We start from the raw sequence: 5,899 nt of genomic DNA, 5'->3' as shown, positions 1-5,899 counted from the left end.
TCTGCTAAAAGAGCACATGCAAACAGCACCTTCCCTAGATTTCAAGGGGAATGGTCCAAGAGGACTGTTTTCAAGACTAAGGTGTGCTGCTTTTCCACAAAACAGGGTCACAATGACCATAAAGTTTTAGTCACCTGGCAGGGTCTGTGGAACTTTTCCATAAATTTGATACATGATCACACGTCTCTACAGGGGCAGAGCGCACTGGGCCATAGCAGGGATCCCTGTTCCTCCTCCTCTGCTCCCCTCACCTCCCCACAGTAGTACAACATGGACCATGGTTTTGGCCAGGTTTTCTTATTTTAGGTTTGGAGTTTTTAAAAATTTCTTTAAAAACGAAGGCTTCAGCAGTGGTTACAGCTTCTCAGATATTGCAGTTCAGATAGCGGTACTCACCTCCAGCCACTGGAGGTAGCTGTTCTCCCGCTTTCTGTCTGGTGACAGCAATGCCCTTGGCTTTATAAAAGCCTTTGGGAAGCTCCCTCCGGCACTCAGGAAGTAAAACTACCACGAGATCTTGGAATTACTGTGGAGTGATGGAACGGTAGATTAGGCAAGGATGCTTATGCTATAACTGTTTGATTTTTGGATGTGTAACTTGCTTGATTTTATTTGAGTCTTCCTCCTGCAAGGAAGGTGCCTCATGACACTCATTTTGGGTGAGGCTGGAGGATGAGCTCCCTCAGCCGCAGAGCACCCCCCTTCCCTGCCACGTCGGAGGATCAATGGGACTGTGCAGGGGGTGCACAGTCTGTGTTCTTGGTGTAAATATAAGGCACCATGTCGGAACAGGTAAGAAGTGCTGCCTGCCCACACTGTGGGCAAGAAAGGGCCATGGGGATGAAGAGTGCTGGTCAGGGCAGGGAGCGGAAGGAGAAGCAATGGGCACACAAGGGCTACCCACCCAAACAGAGAGGCTGCTGCTTTGGCCACAGGAGCTGCCTGCACCCTGACAGCATAAGGGAGCCCAGGAAAGCCTGGGGAATGTCAGCAGAGGAACAGCTTTTGATTGCCTCCCCTGACTCCTTTACAGGCTTGCTGGTGGGACTGGTCAGGGAGACAAAGTCATTGAAGACCTTCAGCACACTGGCCTGTAAGCTCCTGTGCCCCTGCGAGGCCACCACCTCAGGGAGGAAGGTCTGTTTGGGGAGCAGAGCCCCCTTGTCCCCTGCCCCAGCTGAAGACTCTGCCCTGCTGTGGGTGGACTGGCCACCCCTCCCTGGGGGACACTGTGAGGTCGAAGCCTGCCTCTCTCATGGCGTCCAGTTGACTTAAGCAGCACCAGCCTGAGTGACTTTGGCTTGTGAGTGCTGACACCAAGCACTGTCTGTTGGCAACCTTTCCTCTGCACTTTCACATGTACCCCTTGCATACCACATGCTCCCAGAAACAGCAGCCTCTGAGCAGGACCTCCTCTTTTCCCCTCACAAAGGGAAGAGGCATGGAGACCTACAAAGGAAGGCTTGGAGGCAACCAACCAACCCAAACCAGGATTGATACCTGACTATGTGTGTATTTATCTATCAGTTGGGGAACTGAAGATCTTTTCCTTAACAGTGCAGTTCTTGATAATGATTCATTCTTTTATGATATTCATCATCCTCTCTTCATTTCTGACCCTGTGGGTCTGTAGCTCTGTGCTCAATAAGCTGTGAGAACCATGAAGCCAATGCCATCTCTTTAAGCATGGCTGGGTACGGTCCTGAGTGGCTTTTAGTCACAGAGGGGATGGTGATGAGGCTCAAAAGCTCTTTGAGGAGAAAGGACTTCAATGAGCTTGTCTTACCTCTTCTGGTTTTCCTCTGTCACGCCTGATGTTTTTATGTTATTGCCTCTCTCCCAAAATGGGGTGGAGGGGTCCTCTGTTTCTGACACTTTATCTTGTTTTGGTTTTACTACTGTGTATTCAGGATGTTTCTTATTTGCAGTTCATTGTGCTTATCTTCTGGTAACATTGAGCTACATGAAAACCTTCCTTCTGCACCAGCGCCCAGCTTCGCTGCTTTGCTGATTACATGGTTCACATACTCAGCCACAAAATGTGTCTGGCTATGTCATCACAGTGTTACAAAGTTCTTGGATAGTCTTCGAGTTATAGCAGTTGAGTATGCTTAGACTCGCATTTAAGAAAAGGTAATATTCATTTTATCTTGATTAGCACATTTATAATTCATGGGTAACTCAAACCTTTGCTTTAGTTACACAACTCCCTAACTGTGTTACAGATCCCTGCGTGGTGAGATGCCACAGAACGTGTGAGACATGAGGACTCTGGCAGGATGCAACTGGACCTTGACCCACCTAAAGATGCCCTAGAAAGTTCCATACCTGATGGTGGGGCAGGTGCAACCAGACACCTTCCATAGGACATGTCAGCTGCTGGAACTGCTTGGCATCATTTGCAAGGTGCAAACAGAGACGATAGAAATCTGGGACCCATGGTGCTTGAGTTACTAGAGGGTACTTGGGGTATAGACTCACAGCGAGTCAACCACACACTTGTTTTCTGCAATTGAGTCCCATGCAGGGAAGTGGAATCACAGACGCGCTTCTGACAGGGCATCTTCAGTCCAGCCTCCTTCTTAAAGCAAGGCCATGCCCAGCAATAATAGATCTGGACACCCTTCCTTTGCCGGTGCCAAAGCAATTGTTCCTGGCTGTGACTGAAACAGCCTGGCTACAGGAAGAAAAGAAGAAAAAAAGAAAGACAAAAGAGGGGTACAGTGGGGAGTATTAGTGGTAGTGGTGGCAGTAGTAGTAGTAGTAAGGTTAAAGTGAAGCTTTGGTGATTGGAAGTGGTTCTGCCTAGATTTCTCATTACAACAAAGCATGCCAAAGAGAGCAAGGGGCCTTTTAGCTCACAAGAGCAGCATTTAAGCAGGGAGAGGCTGGGGTTTTTTATTGGTTTTTTTTTGTTTTTTGGTTTTTTTTTGGGGGGGGGGTGGGGTGGGTGGAGCAGAAACTAGAGCGGGTCTCTTTTTAAAACTAAGAGAAAAGGCAGAACAGGATGAAGCAGAGCCAAGTTGCTCCAGTTTCTTCCTACGGCCATGCTGTGTTATCCCCTCTTTCTCCAGGGGGATGCACTCGATGAAATCACTCTCTTCTATTAAGAACAAGATGTAGCAAACTAAATAATGCCAGTAATATCCATCACATGTTAATAAAGTCCAGAGTTCCTGAAGTTGGAACACAGAGGATGGACGTGAGGGAAACGTATCCAGGCAGAGAGTACTATAATAGATATTTCAGCTAGTTAATATTTTTCTTATCATCCTTCTGGGATCCCTTTCCACAATACCTCCCAATGTATCTAGTTTTGTTCCCATTTTGTAGCACGTGGTTCCGGGATATATTTTCTTTCACCCCATACCACCATCTGACTTGACACAAAATTACTGAGGAAGCTGCCTGCAAAGCAGGCACACACGAACACATTGCAGCTGCGAGTAGGGCCACTCGTTTTAAATATGTGATAAAAATTCCCCGGGGGGGGGGGGGTGGGTTTAAACACTAGTTGCTTTTTTTATTTGCGATTGCAGAGTATCAAGCAGATATAGCTAGCTGCTGCTTTATGCTCCTCTGAATTGCTCCTGCCTCACAAAGCTCCAGAAAGCTAAATTACAGTTTGCTCTCACTGGTAGGCCATGAGTCCTTGTGACAAACTTCGTCCAAAGAGAGGTGTAGATGAAGATGAGAAGTGGACAACAGGTCTTGAGGCTCTGGAGGTTGGAAGAAAATAAATCTCTACTTCAGAGAGGCATGAGGCACAAGAAGGTTTTCTGTAACCCCAAAGTATAATTGCTTTTGATTTTCAACCTGTGTCTGTCCTGCTTACTGGGTCTCTTTGCTCAGGGCTAAAGGTATTTGAACACAGTGGCTCCAAGAAGCGGCAATAACACTTGACTGAATGGCTACTCCAGCCATTGTCATAATTTGTTTTTTTATCATGTGTTGCTTCTACTGCCAGCTCCAATCACTGCAATATTTTTATATCTACACAGTTTATACACAGGTTTGGGTTTGTTTTTTTTTTCCTACAGAATTTTCTTTCTTTTGAAGAAACAAAAGGTATCTTATATCTTAAATTTTCCCTGGATTTTTTCTTTTTTTTTTTAACATTTTTGTGACAAGTCTGCCTTTACGTACTTAAAAAGGCAGCATCAATGTTAGTTTTGTTTGCTTTTGGGGAGGGGGTTACAGTGCAGACAACCTCCACCCTAACTCCAACCTGTAGAGGCAGGCCTTCCTGTCCTGGTGTGCAAGTGCCTGTGGAGGCAATGCAGACTTTGCTGATATGTGCAGCGTGACAGTACTGAACACTGACAAGTCATCCCATGGCACCACAAAGGATCTCACCCGAGCCTCTCTACAGGTCTCTAATGAGGCAGCTGCACTCCCAGGAGCATCCTTGGGGCTGCTTTTCTCCAGTAAAGTTTCTGCCCCTTTTGCCTTCCTTGGCATTTACAACCAAGACTGGCCAGTACAGGATGGGGAGAGAAGGAACTGCTTGGTCTTCAGACTGCCTCATAGCTCACCCCCAGGCTCATGTGAACTTGACCTTCCTCTGCCAGCCCCATGCAGTCCGCAGGGGAGGCAGCAGAAAGAGGGCAGAGAGAGGTGGCTGTTCTGAGGGGCTGCGGGAAGCCTGTAGGGGTATCTCACCGTGCAGAGTTGCTCCAGAGACAGGTGGTGATAGTGTCCTGCAGAAAGCCTGTGGACTGAGCTGCTCCAGGGGCCTCAAGGCTGGCTGCTGTGCAAGAGGAAGAATCTTTCTTGCAATAGAAGTATTGTCTTGGCCCGACTGAGTGCAGGATGGCAAGAATATGTATCCCTGCCTGTGCCAGAGGGCTTCTCTAGAATCCACAGCTGTAATGGGAGCAGTTGGTTGACCTTTATGTCCATGTCCTTTGGCTTTACAAAAGCAGAAGGCCTGTAGTGAGACCAGACCCCAACCAGGGCCATTCCAGCTTTTCAGGAGGCTTTCTGCAGTACCAGTTTTCCAGTGACCCCTACAAATCTATCGTAGAGGTCTCTGCTGGGGTTACTGGATTAACAGAAGGCTTGTTAAGGCAGCCAGACAACTCCTTTGGCCAGGAAAGGACATGGATCCACCCCTCAGCGTACCAGGCCCATAGCTTAACATCAAAATCCCTCTGTCCTGCTAAGATTTCAGCTTCATGCTTTCCATAGGCTTTCCAGAGAAAGGCACATCTAACTGTGAGCTGTGACAGACAGAAGAGTTATGCAGCCTTGAGGGGAAGAGTGTACAGCAGTAAGCTGACTTCAGCTATGGTACTAATTACAGACTAGTACAGAAATTTGAGCCTCTTTTCTTCTAAAGACATAGTGTGAAGTTAGCTGAGCCAGCAGAAACAGCTGATGGTGCAAGGTAGGTATTTGTGTGAGCTACCTGGCCTCACTGTTAGTGGTGCCATAACACCCCTATGACATGCTGCCAGCGTATGATAAACCATATGCTCCACTACACATTAGGAATTCAGAATTAGCCTCACACACCTATATGTCTGATGCATTAGCAGAGAGAAAACTCACCCTTTTCAAATTTCTTATATGCTTGGATAAAGATAAGAGCGGTCTTAGCTGGGACAAGGCAGACTCTCTGACCAGGGCAATGGCAGATTTTGGAGACATTTCCTAGCAGTATTTCCTCACTCTTTAACCTAAAGCTGTTTAACCTACAGTTAATTTCACACTGTCATTTTAAGGATTTGATATACCACTTCACATCATCATTTTGAGCACAACTTAATGCACATCTGGCAAATACCTTTTGTATACCTTTGGTATAACAAAGACCTTTCGTTTGTGCTACATAGCAGACCTGATGCACCCTTGCATACTATAAATATAAAATATCACTATAACTTCTTTAAAATTT

The sequence above is a fragment of the Larus michahellis genome, chromosome Z (genome assembly GCF_964199755.1).
Source record: "Larus michahellis chromosome Z, bLarMic1.1, whole genome shotgun sequence".
Taxonomy (NCBI): domain Eukaryota; kingdom Metazoa; phylum Chordata; class Aves; order Charadriiformes; family Laridae; genus Larus; species Larus michahellis.
The sequence above is the reverse complement of the archived record's forward strand: the minus strand, read 5'-3'. Positions refer to the sequence as shown.